This window comes from Aotus nancymaae, unplaced genomic scaffold (assembly GCF_030222135.1).
Source record: "Aotus nancymaae isolate 86718 unplaced genomic scaffold, 86718_ANA_hifiasm-v0.15.2.pri h1tg000029l, whole genome shotgun sequence".
Classification (NCBI taxonomy): domain Eukaryota; kingdom Metazoa; phylum Chordata; class Mammalia; order Primates; family Aotidae; genus Aotus; species Aotus nancymaae.
In genome coordinates, this window is record NW_026988442.1 from 6,842,309 (window position 1) to 6,859,802 (window position 17,494).

The 17,494-nt window shown below is 42.5% G+C and overlaps 1 protein-coding gene across 4 annotated transcripts in view; it reads left to right on the forward strand.

Annotated features, from left to right (window-relative positions):
* Positions 1–17,494, forward strand: part of SLC23A2 (solute carrier family 23 member 2) — a 140,075-nt gene that overhangs the window by 32,844 nt on the left and 89,737 nt on the right. The window contains exon 1 of one of the 4 annotated variants that reach the window (XM_064382258.1): positions 10,339–10,440. The exons of the other annotated variants lie outside the window; for them this stretch is intronic. The gene's annotated coding sequence lies outside the window, so the exon portion shown is untranslated. Of the gene's footprint in view, positions 1–10,338; positions 10,441–17,494 lie in introns of those variants that run through there. 4 annotated transcript variants of the gene reach the window in all.

A 17,494-nucleotide genomic window follows, 5' to 3' on the forward strand; every position in this document is an offset into this window, starting at 1 on the left:
GGTTCATTTTTGTATTTTTAGTAGAGACAGGGTTTCATCATGTTGGCCAGGCTGGTCTTGAACTCCTGGCCTCAAGTGATCCACCTACCTTGTCCTCCCAAAGTGTTGGGATTACAGGCATGAGCCACCATGCCTGGCCAGATTTTTTACATTTTTTTAATAAGAAAGCTTACATATGGTCATATTCCTATTGACAACACAGAGAATCATATTAAAGGAGTTACAACAGTGTTAGGAATTCTTATAGCCATACAGACTACTTTTAAGTGCGTGTGGCTGTGGCTAAAGGATCCTAAAGCCAGCCTGCCAGAGCACCTGTTTTCCTGATCTGGTGGCTTGCTGGATACATTTTTAGGTTTATACCCTTCACTCTCTCAACCCTTATTTTCTGCTGACCACAATTTAGGAACTGGATAGACCTGGAAAATGTGGATCCCTGGCTTCATGAACTTGAGAAAAGTATAACTTTGGATAACAAAGGACATTTGGCAGGAATTGTGCTCTTTGCTTTGGGAGAACAGCAAAGAGTGCAATGAGTAGTTTGGATTTTGAGGGCTGTGAACTTTGAGGGCTGAGGAATTGATATTTACATTCTCCAGGTATTGTAGTATTTCCAGGTAGAGGGAATTGCAGGCTGTGTCCTCTAGCCTTAATTCAACTACTGTTGTTAGTTTTGAAGTCCATACCAGTCAGTGAGACACCCACACCCCCTTTTTCCTCTTTGCCATCATCTAGCAATGTTTTTTTTTGTTCTGAGACAGAGTCTTGCTCTGTCACCCAGGCTGGAGTACAGTGGTGCGACCTCGGCTCACTTGCGACCTCTGCGTCCCGGGTTCTAAGCGATTCTCCTGCCTCAGCCTCCCGAGTAGCGGGGATTACAGGTGTTTGCCACCACGCCTGGCTAATTTTGTATTTGTAGTAAAGATGGAATTTCACCATGCTGGCCAGGTTAGTCTCGAACTCCTGAACTCAGGTGAATCACCCGCCTTGGCCTCCCAAAGTGCTGGGATTACAGGTGTGAACCACTGCGCTTGGTCATCTAGGAACTTCTTGACCATTCTTTATGCCCCTTGAATGTTGGCTCCTGGTCTGCCATGTTTCTTTCCACTGTGTCTTCTAGCATCATCTCTCAGTTGTTGACTCATCTGGCCAGGGGACCTCACTGTCCCTTTACCTTTTGCAGTGAGTTTTACTTGTAGTTCACATAAGCTGTCCCAGGCCCAGTTGTCTCCCGGATGGCACTTTGGGATCCTGAGCTGGGAGTGTGTCTGCACACCCCGTCCTTCCTAGCCCACATTCCTCCCCTTCATCAGTCCTGGTGCTGCAGCTTTGTGGTGTTCTCTGGCTTCCCTTTGCCTCCCCAATCCTTTTTACCTGCTGTAGACACCATAGGTATCAGTGGCTGCCATCATGTGGCTGCCAGACTAACATCATGGTCTCCTCCCTGTCTGAGCTGTCTCCAGAACTTGTCAAGCTCCCTCAGTGCCCGGGTCCTACTATTAATTTTTATTATTCTGGTTCTTTTTTTTTTTTTTTTTTTGGCGGGGAGTGGGCAGGGGCTGGTTGAACTCTGTTGGAGAGAAACCAGATAACAAAGTGACTTTCTCTATTTCACATTTTGAATTCTGGGCTCAGTTGGATCTTGACTTTTTTTTTTTTTTAAATAATATCATTTTTCTCATCATTTTTCTTCTTCCATACCTATTTCTATCCAATCCCATACCCAGTCTTTATACTCTCAACCATGACCTCTGCTTCTTAATTCATCAAGAAAACAAGTGATCAGATAAGCACGCCCCCAGCTTCCTGCCCTCCTCTCACCTCATGCTGCCTTGCATAAGGGCAACTATCTGCATACATCTCTACCCACATAGGCTATGAGGTAATCACTACAGATGGTCTGTGTGGAACTGTCCAAACAAATTTGAAGAGTTTTTCTATCAAGGTTACATGAGAACTGCTTTTTGTGTAGTTAGAGATTCTCTGGCTGAGGAGAATATGTTTGTGTTTTCTTTTCCTTGGAGACGGAGTCTCGCACTGTCACCTGAGCTGGTGTGCAGTGGTGCGATCTCAGCTCACTGCAACTTCTGCCTCCCAGGTTCAAATGATTCTTTCGCCTCAGCCTCCCAAGTAGCTGGGATTACAGATGCCCACCACCAAGGCTAATTTTTTGTATATTTAGTAGAGACGGGGTTTCACTATGTTGGCCAGGCTGGTCTTGAACTCCTGACTTCATGATCCACCCCCTCTTTGCTTCCCAAAGTGCTGGGATAACAGGTGTAAACCACTGCGCCCAGCCTGTGTTTTCATAAAAGACAGTATTTTAGAAGTGACTTGACAAGGAGTTCAAGACCAGGCTTGGCATCATGGTGAAACCTTGTTTCTATCAAAAATATAAAACTTAGCCAGTCTCATAACCTAGTCTCAAAAACACCCAAAAAAACAAAAACAAAAACAAAACAATAAAAAACAAAAGTAAGTAAACATTTGCAGCCATTGTTAGAAAATTAGATAAAGGTATTTTCTTGCTGAGAGTTAATACGTTCGTTAAACCATGGAATTTTTCATTTACTAGTTGGACTATTTTATTTCTGGAAAACGTGTATTAAAACTTTATAGTGAAGAATGTAAAACCTCCATTTGAATGACCCCATCTACCTACTGGTGTGATTTCTCCCCCTCCCCTCCAGGCTTTAAGTAAGATTTAATTTGAGGATACTTGTTCCACTACTAAAAACAGAAATGCAGAAACTACAGGAGTAGGGCAGCAATCTTATTTTACAGAGGCCTTTTTGGCTCACTGGTTAATGACTTTATCCTGCACATACAGCACTATGCATGGTTTCCAGTGAGGGGTACAGACGCTTGTGCAGTGATGCCTTACCACTAACCCTTCTACTGCAGCCAGCTAACTAGGACACATGTAATGTGAGTCTTGAGCTGGAAGGGTGCAGTTAGTCTTCACAGTGGATTTGCTTTGAGAATTGGATGAAGTGTTTTTACTTCATTGGCAGAATTGTGGTATATGCTTGTCAGCCCACATTCTGAATCATGCCTTGAGATTATGGTTGAGTGGCCAGGCTTTAAGTGTCTGCCAAAGAAGCCAATTTAATAAGTTTTCGGTAGTCAAGGTGAACAATGAATTTATTCATTTTACCCAGATGCTTAGCTTTTATCATGAACCTGCTATTTGGTTCCTCTGAAGAAAAATAACTTCAACCTCCTATTTTCCCACCATACCCCCAGGTTAAGAATACGTACTGATCTTGTATTTCGTTTGAAAAATTTGGAAACTAGGCTTGTTCCAAATGTGATTTCTTACTAGTGCTCTTTGCAGATTTTCTTTCTGAATTTTTTTATTCTTAGAATAGACATATTATAGTTTAATAGTTTTTTTTCCCCTTAAATGTCAGGTTTCTTTTTTCTTTTTCTGTTTTTCTTATACAGGGTCTAGCTCTGTCACCCAGGCTGGAGTGCAGTGGCCTGATACTGGCTCACTGCAACCTCTGCCTCCCGGGTTCAGGAGAGTCTCCTGCCTCAGCCTCCTGAATAGCTGAGATTACCATGCCCAGCTAATTTTTGTATTTTTTAATGGAGATGGAGTTTCACCATGCTGGAGGCTGGTCACAAACTCCTGACCTCAAGTGATCTGTCCACCTCAGCCTCCCAAAGTGCTAGGATTACAGGCATGAGCCACTGCACCCGGCCTGAATGTCAGGTTTCTTTATTCTTTTTTATTTTTTTATTTGAGACAGTTTCGCTCTGTTACCCAGGCTGGAGTGCAGTGGCAGGATCTCAGCTCATTTCAACTTCTGCATCCCGGGTTCAAGCAACCCTCATGCCTCAGCCTCCCGAGTAGCTGAGATTACAGGCATGTGTCACTATGCTTGGCTAATTTTTGTATTTTTAGTAGAGACGTGGTTTCACTATGTTGTCCAGGCTTGTCTCGAACTTCTAGCTTCAAGTTATCCGCCCACCTCAGCCTCTCCAGGTGCTGGGATTACAGGTGTGAGTGCCACTGTACCCCGCCAGGTTTCTTTTATTTGTTTTTGAGACAGAGTCTTGCTGTGTCTCCCAGGCTATAGTGCAGTGGCTCAGTCTCGCTCACCGCAACCTCTGCCTCCTGGGTTCAAGCAGTTCTCATCAGCCTCCCGAGTAGCTGGGATTACAGGCCTGCACCACCACACCTGGATAATTTTTATATTTTTAGTAGATACGGGGTTTTGCCATGTTGACCAGGCTGGTCTTAAACTCCTGACTTCAGGTGATCTGCCCATCTTGGCCTCATAAAGTGCTGGGATTACAGGTGTGAGTCACCATGCCTGGCCTATTGGTTTTTCTTTTCTTTTTTTTTTTTTTGAGGGTATAGTTTTGGCTGCTGTAACATGCTCGGATAACACAGTTTTTTCCTCACATAATCTGTCCCTAAAGTATTGATTCTTATTTTTAAAATTAATTGTTAGAGATAGTGTCTTGCTGTGTCATCCAGTCTTGAGTGCAGTGTCATGATCATAGCTCACTGAATGTTCAGTTGAACTCCTAGGTTCAAGCAATCTTCCTTCCTCAGCCTACTGAGTAGCTGGGATGACAGGCACACCTCACCATGACCAGCTAATTAAAAGAAAGTTTTTTTTTTTTTTTTTTTCTGTACAGATGGGAGTCTTGCTATATTGTCCAGGATGGTCTCAAACTCCTATCCTCAAGTGGTCCTCCTGACTCAAGTGCCCTCAAAGCACTGGGTTAATAGGCATAAGCCACCATGCTCAGCTTCTTAGAGTATTGATTCTTTTACGTAGTCCAGGGTGGTCCCTACAGCCAGTTAAGAGGAGGGAAGGGAGAGGGGAGGGCTTGCTTACTTTCATCCATATCCATTGGTGAAGGCTGGCAGCATTTAGCTGCAGGGGAGGCTGGAAAATGTGCCGTAATTTAGTCGGTTGTATGCCCAACTTAAAACCAAGGATTTTATTAGTTGAATTACTAATCAAATGGCAGAGAAGGGTCCATAGAGACACCTGGTTGTCTCTGACTCCTCTTAATGAAATATAAAAGTTTATACAAGAATAAGAACGGTCAGTAATTAGAATCAAATTGAATATGAAATGAAACTGTGTTTTCATTTTGTCTACTTTTCTGTATGTTTGAAATTTTCCAAAAGAGGTTTTTAAAAATTTTACATTTTATTTCTACCAAGTGCCAGTTAGTTAGATTTTATAACACTAGAGGGTGCTGTTAGTTAATGCATTTGCTTTTAGCATTTACATCATCTGCCCCCCCTTGTCTTATTAAAGAATCAGAGTAGATTTTGTCCAGCTGATAATCTTGAATCTCTTTTGTTGTTTTACTCAGTTTACAACAGCAGGGGCGCTGAAATTTCAATATTTAACGTTTATCTGAAAAGACAGAAATTATGATTACCAAATGTGGAATTAAAAGAAAAACATTGTAGATTTTATTCATAAAAGCAAAACAAATCAGAGATTATGTTAATCAGATTAGATATTTTCAAATGCAAAATTATTTCTGAAGAATTAAAACTTTTTAAATTGTATTTGTCCATGTTTTTAGCATTTTAGTTGTTTTGCCCTATTTTCTGACCTGTGTTTACTAACCAGTGACTTTAAAGGGCACCCCTCAGGGTGTTGTTCAGGTTGTGTATCTCATTGCCTTTGGTATGAGGTAGGGATTCTTTTCGAGGACTTTTTTCTTCTGTGTCTAATGTGCTGAGAATTTTATTCAAAAATTGACATTGAATTTTGTCATGCCTTTTTGGTTTCTTTTGACCTTAACAGTTCCTTCTTTCTGTTGATGTGAGTTATTAAAATACTAGCTTTTCTCTTTTCCTTGTGCTTTGTCAACTTTGGGATCAGGGTTATGCTGGATTTCTTTTTTTTTTAATTGTACTTTAGGTTCTGGGGTACATGTGCAGATCATGCAGGCTTGTTGCATAGGTACATACACGGCAAGGTGGTTTGCTGCCTCCATCCCCCTTCACCTGTATCTGGCATTTCTCCCCATGTTATCCCTCCCCAACCTCCTTACCCCCTGCTGTCCATTATGCTGGATTTTTTAAGCTTCTCCTCTTTTTCCAGTGCTTTGGAGCTGAGTAGCATGGAGAGTGACTATGCCTTGATATTGTGGATATTGGTGCTGTGGAAATAGTTGCCTGCAAAACCACCTGGGCCTGGTGCCTGTTTGAGGGGAAGGTCTTTGCTCTCCTCAGCCTCTGGAGGTTTAAGAACCCTTTTGGATGTGTTTATCACATTTATCAGTTTTGTTGCTTCTTTTCTAACTAATTTCCCTCTTTCCTTCTCTTTGATTTCTTTTTCCTTCTTAGTATATTTTGTTACTTATTTTTTCTTCTTTAACGTAGAGATATTTTTACAATTTCAATGTCTTCTTTGGCTCAATGGTTATTTAGGAAAAAGATTTAAAACTGAAGTTGTTAAACTTTCTTGATGATGATTTGTTATTTATTTTTGGTATTATGATCAGGCAATGAGAAATAGGAATTTTTTTTTTTTGAGACCCAGTTTCACTCTGTTGCCCAGTCTAGAGTGCAGTGGCATGATAGCTCACTGCAGCTTCCGCCTCCCAGGTTCAAGTGAGTCTCCTGCCTCAGCCTCCCAGCTAATTTTTTGTATTTTTAGTAGAAATGGGGTTTTACCATGTTGGCCAGGCTGGTCTCAAACTCCTGACCGCAGGTGATCCACTTGCCTCGGCCTGCTAAAGTGCTAGGATTACAGGCGTGAGCCACTGTGGCCGGCCGAAATGTTCCCTTTTTTGTGGGGTTTGAAATTTTCCTTGTGGCATGATAGATGGTCACTTTTCACAAATGCTCTTTAGCCATTGGTAATGAAGCTATTTTCTATGGAGTGTAAAGTTTGATATCTGTTATATTAGCCTTATTCATTTTATTTGTCAGATTCTGTAATCAATGCAAAATAAAATAAATATGGACATGACGCCTATGCTTGTATATCCTCCTACCCCTCTCTTCTTGGAGACATATATGTCATGAAATGTTGGTCATTTCTTCTCTATTTCTAGCCATTATAGACTTTCAGTGAAAGAATGTTCAGAATATAGACTGACATATTTTTCTTTTGAATTTTATCCTTTAGCAATGTAAAATGACCTCCTTTTTCCTGCTTAATACTTTTTGGCATGAATTCCATTGTGTCTGACATTTAAAAAATAATAAGGCAGTATTAATGTTCCTTTTTTTCACTTTAAGCTGTATCTGTTTAGGGGGAGTTGGCATTTATTTTATTTTTGTTTTTTTAGTTTTTCGAGACAGAGTCTTTCTTTGTTGCCCAGGGTAGAGTGTAGTGGCAAAATCTCAGCTCACTGCAACCTCTGCTTTCTGGGTTCAAGTGATTCTCCTGCCTCAGCTTCCCAAGTAGCTGGGACTATTTTTGTAATTTTAGTAGAGATGGGGTTTCATTATGTCAGCCAGGCTGGTCTTGAACTCCTGACCTCAAGTGATCCGCCCACCTCAGCCTTCCAAAGTGCTGGGATTATAGGCGTGAGCCACTGTGTCTGGCTGGCATTTGTTTTTTGATGCAGTCTGAGTGTTTTTAATTAAATGGGTTGAACTCATTTGTAGGTCTAGATTGTGTTTTAGTCTGTGTTCTGTTTCAAATTCTAATAGTAGTTTTAAGTGAAAAACATTTAAAAAACTCATTTCTCAAAAACAAAATAAAGACAAAAAGATAACAAAAATTAAAAAAATGAAAATGAAAGAAAAAAACAAAAAAAAGAAAAAAAACACCTCATTTCTCTAGTTGTCGTAATTAAGACCTCTTATTCTTATCTGTGAGAAGGGCTTTAGCATCTTCTTACTCTCTGTTTTCAAATTTTATTAATGTAATCTTTATTTAATTACGTTTAAAAAGTCTGCTTTATTTAATTACATTTTTTATATAGCATATGTTCAGAGAGCAAAGGTGGTGCAATCTCGGTCACTACAACTTCCATCTCCCAGGTTCAAGTGATTCTCTTGCCCTCAGCCTCCTGAGTAGCTGGGATTATAGGCATGTACCATCATGCCCAGCTAAATTTTGTATTTTTAGTAGAGACGGGGTTTTGCTGTGTTGGCCAGGCTGGTCTCAAACTTCTGACCTCTGGTGATTGCCTACCTCAGCCTCCCAAAATGCTGGGATTACAGGCGTGAGCCACCACGCCCAGCCTCATTTATTGTTTTAAAAAAAGTTTTATTGGCCAGTTGTCCTGGCTCATGCCTGTAATCCCAGCACTTTGGGAGACCAAGGCGGGCAGATCACAAGGTCAGGAGATCGAGACCATCCTGGCTAACATGGTGAAACCCTAACTTTACTAAAAATACAAAAAATTAGCCAGGCTTGGTGGCATGAGCTTGTAATACCAGCTACTCAGGAGGCTGAGGCAGGAAAACCATTTGAACCTGGGAGGCGGAGGTTGCAGTGAGCCAAGATCGCACCACTGTTCTCCAGCCTGGGCAACAGAGCAAGACTCTGGTACAAAAAAAAAAAAAATTTATTGAGGTATATTACACACCATGAGAGTCATCATCTTAAGATATACAATTCAGTGGTTTTTAGTATACAGTTATTCACAAAAGCTGGGCAGCCATCACCACAATACAATTTTAGCACTTTTTTTCATCCTGCAAAGAATCCCGAAACCCATGAATAGTCACTCCCATTCCCACCCCAGCCCCAGGCAGCCATTGATGAACTTTCTGTCTCTCTGGATTTGCCTACTCTGGAGGTTTTGTGTAAATGGAATCGTACAGCACAGCTGGCTTCATTGCCCCTTTTGTTTCTAAGTCTGGTTGAGAGGCACTGATGAGTCATGGCTTGGCCTTACTCTTTGCTTTTTCCTGTCCAGGTCCGTCTCGGAACTGCCTTAGCCTTTCTGTACTTTTCCTTGTCTCAGAGTTTCTCAGGCCTGTCACCCACCTCCTTTTCAGTCTTTGGCGATGCCATTTCTCTTGCTTGCTTCTGAGTTAATGCTAGCTCTTCATTTCCCTGCAGTTCTTCCTCACCCTAGCTTCTTGTTTTAGTTCTTGATCCATTTTCTTCATATAATTGTCAATCTTGTTTACTTTAAAAAAAAAAATTCAACTTGAAAAAATTCTTTGCTCCTTTATTCCAACTGTCTTTTTTTTTTTTTTTAATTTTCTTTTTGCTCCTGCAACAAATCCTCTCTGATGCTAGAGTCTTCACAGCATGTCCTGAATACAGTTCTCGGCTCCCCTAGGCGAGTTGACCTGATAGGTTGGAGGTGTCATGTGCGGACCTGTGTTCTAAGCACTCGTGGTGGTGGGTCTCCTGCCCTGAGCAGTCGAAGCACCTGGCTCCCAACCTTCTTCCCAGTTTCTATTAAGGTGTCCCTTCTGGTCGGATGATGTCATCTTACCTCACTGCTGAGCTCCTCAAAGTTTCCATGAATGAGGAATGCTTATAGCTGCTTTTCTCCAGGAATACTCCTGGTTCTTTTTCTGTCTTTATCTCAGGGACTCCCATCCTCTAAGATGCCGGTTCTGCCTGGCTGTTTGCATTCTGAGCCTCAAGTTCCCTGTCAATTTGGGAAGGGCAGTTTGGTGTTAGGGAGATGGAGGCAGGTATTTGCATATTCCACAGGGCAGAGGGTGCCCACTGCCCAGGTTCCTGGCAGGCCTGGCCTGGAGTCAGGACTGGGAAGGGCAAAGTCTGGCCACAGGTGTGGCTTCTTCCCTAGTCCTGATGTTAGACTGTCAGTGTGCATTCGCCACATTTGTCTTCATGGGTACTTCCACTGTTCAGTAGGATTCAGTGGGGTCCTGCACGCTGGATGCCATGTTGAACTGGACCCCAGCAGTCAGCTCTTCAATGTGACAGTTATTGGTTGGCTTTGCCTACCTTTTAATGATGAGCTCCTACCTTGAGATCTGAAACGTTTTGAGCTTTGAAGACAATTGTCTTTGGGCCCTGACTGGGGAAATGGAAACTTACGAGAGAGTAAAATTAATCCCCCTTTTCACTGAGCTGGAAGTAGCATGGGTGGACTTATGCATCTGAACTGCAGGGTTTACAAAGATAGGTTTCAATTTTCCTTCTTAGTGTAGGTTTGAGACGTATATTCTCGGCAGCTGCTTGGTTTCTACAATAGACTATTCAGCCTGCATGGAGAAACCTGCTACAGATCGATGTTAAGACCATGCTAGAAGCATGCAGTAACCGTTTGTAACCAGGTGGTGGCTGTTGTGAAACACAAATAGCATTTCTAATGAGGTGGTGTGGTTATACAATTTTGGCTAGCCTGAGTGGGTTATAAAAGCTGAAATTCCTTCAGCACCTGAGAGCATCTCATGCTGAATACCAGGACAGTCACAGTGTTGCACAGACACCAGCACAGAAGTGGTGGGTGAGACACTGATTAGAGGACATTTCTGTGGAAGGCTGGGGGTTCACTCTGAAGGTAAGGCCATTTGATGGTTCTGCTTTGGGGAATGAGTTGTTAGGATACACAGATTGATTAATATCTGTTTGTGTCTGTGTATTCGGGTCTGTGTATCTGTTTCCATGTGAGTATCTTGAGTGTTTGTATCTCTGGTGATGTTTCTGATTTTCTGCATAAATATCTGTTTCTGTGTGTGTATGTGTGTGTGTGAGACTAACTGTGCCTGCGTAGGTGGGTGAGAAGCCCCCAGTTTGGTTGCAGCTTCATTACTAGAAAATCTCTAGAGTTTCTTACTGTGGTCAGACATAATTTAAATGTCAAAAACTGAACATTAACATTTATGCAATTCTTAGAAGGCAATACCCTTAATTAGGTATGTGAGAGAAGATAACAATAAAAACTTGATCCGCAGCAAGGGAAATTTCTGTGTTCTTCAGGTGCTTATTTACTTGTCAAAGTAAATAAAAAATATATAAGTAAATTATTTATTTTCAGGGTCCAGTCCAGTGCCAGGACTGCCAAAGTTCTGTGTGTTCTTTTACGTTTTCCTTTTTGTTTTTTGAGATGGAGTCTCACTCTGTCACCCAGGCTGGAGTGCAATGGCACCATCTCAGCTCACTGCAACCTCTGCCTCCCAGGCTCAAGCAATTCTCCCACCTCAGCCTCCCAAATGGCTGGGATGACAGGCGCCTGCCCCAATGCCTGGCTAATTTTTTTGTGTTTTTAATAGAGACGGGGTTTCGCCATGTTGGCCAGGCTGGTTGCAAACTCCTGACTTCAGGTGATCCACCCGCCTTAGCCTCCCAAAGTGCAGAGATCACAGGTGTGGGCCACCGCCCGACCTACATTTTCCTTCTGGGTAGAATTTCAAGAGTTTGATGAAAAGTATACAATCAAAAAGGAGTCTAAGTGAAACACAACTTCATGGAGAGCTAGAGTCTGTTATAGCTGAGTGCAGATATATTTTTAATTCTTTTCAGGTCTTTGGGTTATTAAAATATCAGATTCAGACAGCAGAAAAAAAAAACAAGACATCTGTAGCATACAATTCTAAGTGATTGCAGTCTCTGTATTTAATGGATATATTTTTAATGAATTGTTTAGGAAGAACACACTCCTTTGCAGGGGAAAAAAATTGTATAACATACAGGCATGCAATGTTTAAAGCCTCCCATTTATTGAAGATCAGGGAAAAGCTTTGTAATGATTTTGATCACCATGTGCGTGGTGGTAACCTGGGGAAGAGTTAGTGTCCCAGCCCCAGATAATCACAGTGCAGTTTAGGCAAACCTGCTCTTCAGCCATTAGGTAATCCATCAGAGCAGGTGAAATTTCAGAGCTCCCTTTTCCTTGGGAGAGTCTGCAGGGAAGAGGAACTCTTGTGTACTGGACTAGGCGGGCAGAAGGGGTGGGGTGTGGTGGAGAGAAATGATACTGCAAAAGAGACTCAAAAGTGGAATGTCTTCCAGATGAGATGGGAAAGTGGGTGATTTTGAGAGGACTGAATTGATGGGCGAAAGTCCAGCAAAACCAAGCAGGCATAATTGGGCAGTTAGGAAATACGGGCAAAGTGGAGCTGGACTTTTCTCTGCAGGTGAAAAAAGGAAACTTGGCTTTGGCCCTTGGAAAATGATGTGGTCTGAAGAGCAGATGAGAGAGAGATCTGGTGAGTCCTTTGAGCTTGAGACGAGGGGGTGAGCAGTTATTTGACTTGCTTCTCCCAGCACCCGAGCCTGCCTTCTCCCAGCAGGGCTGCTCTGGCAACAGTAGCTGGAGGTGACCAAGTGTCCTGCTGAGGCTTCCTCTTCAGGGGCTGTGCTGGAAAGAGAGGATGGAGCAGGCAGCCCAGACACAGTGGGACTGAATCAGCAGGGCAGAGCCATCTCCTGGAAGTTACCTGAGCCCGCAGGGGGAGCATCAAATGAGAAGGCCATCTGGAGACCTGGAAGAGAAGAAAGCATTCTTTCTATTCCCTGAAAGTAACTCACAAGTTTTCCTCGATTCCCTTCAGAATGACCTTCAGATATGACCTTCTCAGGCCTTTTCTGGTCTTTTGGCCTTTTCTTCGGCGCCTTCCTCTCTTAGCCTGGAAGGTAACACGAGCAATGTTTGTCTTCTCAGAGTGATTGTTGGACCTACAATATTGGCCCTGAGCTTTTGTGCAGAGATAAATCAACCTCTCTGTGCCCCAGTTTCTCATCTGTGAAATGAAGAGAATAACAACCCCTCCCAGAATTGTTGTAAGGGTTAAGTGAAATCATGTTTGTTTCTGGGACTTGATAGTTCATTATGCACATGTTTTTTTAATCTTGTTAAAATTCCATATAAAATTAGCTTTTCAGTGGCTCCTGTGATGATTGATTAATACAGTTTCAATAGTGTTTAAATGAAAAACACCATGTGTGTTAAATCACGTGGTAGAAATATTTAAATTTTTCTTTTCTTTTTTCATTTTTTTTGAGACAGAGTCTTGCTCTGTTGTTCTGGTTGGAGTGCAATGGCGTGATATCCACTTACCACAACTTCCGCCTCTTGGGTTCAAGCGATTCTCCTGCCTCAGCCTCCCGAGTAGCTGGAATTACAGGTGCGCACCACCAAGCCTGGCTAATTTTTTGTATTTTTAATAGAGATGGGGTTTCACCATGTTGGCCAGGCTGGTCTCAAACTCCTGACCTTGTGATCTGCCCACCTCGGCCTCCCAAAGTGCTGGGATTACAGGCGTGAGCCACTGCGCCCAGCGACATAGTAGAAATAAATGCAATAAAACTCGTTTTTGTTCTGCTTTAGTTTGCTAAAATACACATTCAGATTTTAATTTTGTCATGCAGGTTGCACTTTTTGCCATACTGCCCCTCCCTTTCTCCTTTCATGTCCCAGCCACAAGATTTCCCTGAATGAGTCAGGGATTCCCCAAATATCTGAATGCCTTTTATGCATTGGACACTGTGTCCCTGCTGCCATCTCATTCTGGTGGGGAGCGGACAGGAAGCTGGGAACCATGGAAACACAGAAGAAGGACAGCTAACCCAGGAGTGCTCCTTGGAGGAAGAGGCCTCTTGAGCCCAGACCTGGGAACTCTGGAGGTCAGTGTGGGCAGCACCTGGCACCAAGGAGAAATGACCAGGATGACGAGGCTTAAGATGGTCTTGTTATAATTTTATTTAAATAAAGTTTTGGAAAGAAAGCTTCTGCTGAAAGATACCAGGGATAGCAGGCCCTGTAGCATCTGTTTGATATAGCATTAGGTTAGAAAAAGAAAGATTGTGGATGACTTTGTATCTTAAAGCCCCCAAACAAACAAAGCATCCACCACTTTGACATTTTACTGTCTCAGACTCCATCGATCTTCTAAACAAGCAGTCAAATGAGTTATTGTCTTGTCACCTAGACACCATGACCATCACCTCTCGTGGCTCATGTATAATTCGATGTCAGCAAAATGACGTGTCTCAGGCTGGATTTAGGAGCTTGTTTGGGATTTAGCATTTCATCTGGGGACCAGAGCTTGTCTGCACCAGTGCTTCTGGGACCAAGTCTTTGGGACAAACTGAAGGGATCTGCCGGCAGAGCCCATTCTTCAACATCTTGTTTCATTCTGTCAGTTGTCCATTTTACTTTATGTGCCATAAACTATTTGCTGTCAGTTAGGAATGATCCTCCCCACCCAAGTCACCCCATGGATGTTTCAGGAAAATTTTCCACATTTATCCAGTGGTTTTGCGTCCTCTCTGGCCCACTGGTGATGATCTGAGAACCCATTTTTAGATGTGTCCTAACTAGTACAATGTTTGCCCAGGGACCCTTTTTCTTCTGTCAGAGCAGGGTTGCTGCTGTCAGGACCCCTCCTGGGGCTCTGGGAGTGGCCTCTAAGGGATCATTACTCCTGAGGCTCGCTACAGATGGAAACTGGTTTCTGAGATGGTTCCCTCTCAGAAATTCAGATTTATCTGGCTTCTTTTAAAACATTTTCAATTCTTTAAAAGAATTAAATCTACAAACCGAGATAGTGACAGAAGGCTGAGATGGCACATTAGCGTGCAAAGGAGATTTCCTTCCGTTGCAGGCATTGGAGGTAGTTTGGTTTAGGGCTCTGGTAGATTATTGTAATTAATTATAAGGCCACCCTGTGCGATTCTGGGTACTCTCTCCATCATTGTGGCAGGGGAATGTGATATTTTGTCATCAGTGCCATCGTCTGGTACCACTTACTTTGGCACAATATTTCTATGGGCATGATAGTTTAAGGTCACTAAATAATCTGATTTAAGTCGGGCACCTGGAACATGCCTTTCATGTCAGTGTGCAGAGCTTTTACATCAGTGACTTCCAGACTTTTTTCCCCTAACCCGTAGCAAGAAGCATTTTACCTTGACACTCTCGGTTACCCCTGTCTTTTGAGATATGCTCTGAAGGTTTTTTGTTCTGTCAAATGCCATTGTTTTAAAAATTCTGGTCAAGATGCACTAAGTTAATTTCATGACCCAGTAGTAGATACTGATGTGTAGTTTGAAAAATGAGTGCTGGCTTGGCATGGTGGCTCATGCCTGTGATTGTGATCCCAGCACTTTGGGAGATCGAGGCGGGTGGATTGCCTGAGCTCAGGAGTTTGAGACCAGTCTGGGCAACAAGTGAGACCCTGTCTCTATAAAAAATACAAACATTAGCTGGGGATAGAGGTGCATGCCTGTGGTCACAGCTACTCAGGAGGCTGAGGTGGGAGGTTGGCTTGAGCCCAGGAGGTGGAGGTTGCAGTGAGCTGCGATTGCTCCACTGCACTCTAACCTGGATGCTAGAGCCAGACTCTGTCTCCAAAAAAAAAAAAAAAAAAAAAAAGGAAAAATAAGGGCAAGAGTTCTTGCAGCATTTTGGAAAAGACTACAGAATGATTGTTCTTTTATTTAGTCACACGCTATGATGACATAGTTGTCATCACAAGATCAAATAATTACCACTGCTTACCAGTTTATTTGTTGCTGCTTTAGAGCTTTAAATGGAATAAGTATAGGTAGGATCAGCATCAGAATTGCAAACTCCCTGAAGTCGGACTCTGTGTATTAGGTAACCAGTTCAGTCATTTCATTCAAAGGGAGTTGATCATATACAAGTTGAGGGTTTTGTTTTGTTTTGTTTTGTTTTTTTGAGAATTCAGAGTCTTTCATTCAAAACCAGACCTTACCACACCTACAAGTTGAAGATACTTGTTCCAACAATCTTTTTTGACTTGGATTAAAGGATTTAGGTCAAATGTTAGCATTTAACAGAACTTAATGGAGCAGCCACAGTTTGACTATAATCCCCTTATGGGATTTAAGCAGAGCCATGGATTGGGTTTTGGAATGTGCTTTATCATTGAACCTGGCCAGCCCTGAAAGCTCTTGTTTGTGTCTTGGTGAGAACCAAAGTAGCACTTGGCAGGTTGAGGTTTTGAGTGTCCTTATCCCAAAGTCTTCCTTCTTAGTCATACTCTTCCCCTGTCTGGGTCAATTGAAAGAAGTGGAGACGATAGCTTTCTCCCAGCCAAGACTGCCTTTCCCAAGGTATGGGTGATCTGAGGACTGTTAGCATAAGAATTTTTGTGCATTTGTTAAAAATATAGGTTCCCAATCCCCCAAGGTAGGTCTACAGGATTAGAATTTGAGGAGGGGACATTTTTTAAATTGGTGGGATTACAGGGGTTTTTGAATTCTTTTCGTCTTCTAAAGTCAATTTTATTGCGATAGTGTTTACATACAGTAAGTGGATACACATCCAAATGGAGCCATCAGAATCACAGTCAAAACAGATTTCTGTCACTCCTTTCCCTGGGGAGCCCCTCCCTCCATTGCTGCCCTAGGTAACCACTCTCTGCTTCCTGTCACTGTAGCAGGGTTTTGTCTTTTAGACTCAGGCTGCGTGTCTTGTGTCTAACTGCTTTAACTCAACGTCTGTGCGACTCCTCCGTGCTGTCAGGCCCATCAGCAGTCGCTCTCCGGTTTGTTGCTGACTAGTGTTCCTTCTGATGGACCCACCATGATTTGCTTATCCGTCCATATCTTGACGACTCTTTGGATGTTTCCAGTTTGGGGCTGTTATGAATAAAACAGTGTTGAATTTTTGTCTTAACGTGTATTTGTGTGAAAGAATTTTTTTTTTTTTTGAGACAGAGTGTGGCTCTTTTGCCCAGGCTGGAGTACAGTCGTGTAGTCTCAGTTCACTGCAACCTCTACCTCCAGAGCTCAAGCCATCCTCCCACCTCAGTCTCCTAAATAGCTGGGACTGCAGGCGCGTATCACCATGCCTGGCTAATTTTTCTACATTTTGGTAGAGATGGCATTTTGTCATGTTGCCCAGGCTGGTCTTGAATTTCTGGGCTCAAGCAATCTGCCTGCCTCAGCCTCCGAAAGTGTTAGGATTGCAGGTGTGATCCACTGTGCCTGGCCCAGAAATCTGCATTTTAAATAAGGCTTCCCAAGTGAGTCTTAAGCACATGAGCCACTGATTCTTATTCTGGCGATTTCTCTCTCTAGTATCCCTTTTGGAGAACTGTAGGTTTTTATGTCTAGAGCAAATGATGGATTTGCTATGGATATTTATTTCTGATGTAGTATTTATTCAGTACCATCCACTTGGAGTAAATGTAAATTTCATTAGCATTTACCGAGCATCTATCTTTCCCCTTTACCCTCGTGTACTTCCTTGTAAAGAGCATCTGTCTGTTCTGTACTAAGAGCCAGGAATATAAAGATGAATTTTATTTTTTATTTTTTGTAGAGTCAGAGTCTCGCTATGTTGCCCAGGATGGTCTTGAACTCTTGGCCTCAAACAATCCTCCCACCTAGGCCTCCCAAAGTGTTGGGATTTTAGGCATGAGTCACTGTGCCCAGCCTTAAAGATGAATTTTACATCGGGGGATTCTACTCTTTGGGAAGACTCTTAGTGACAATTCATTCAGCCATTGGAGGCTTTGTATGTTACATGCTGACTCTGTTAGGTGCTGATCATGAAAGGACAGGTTTTTCTTAGAATTTGGTGGTTCTTTTAAGAAACACACAAAATGTTAGTATTTAACTCCAGGAATAGCTCAGCCCTAAAA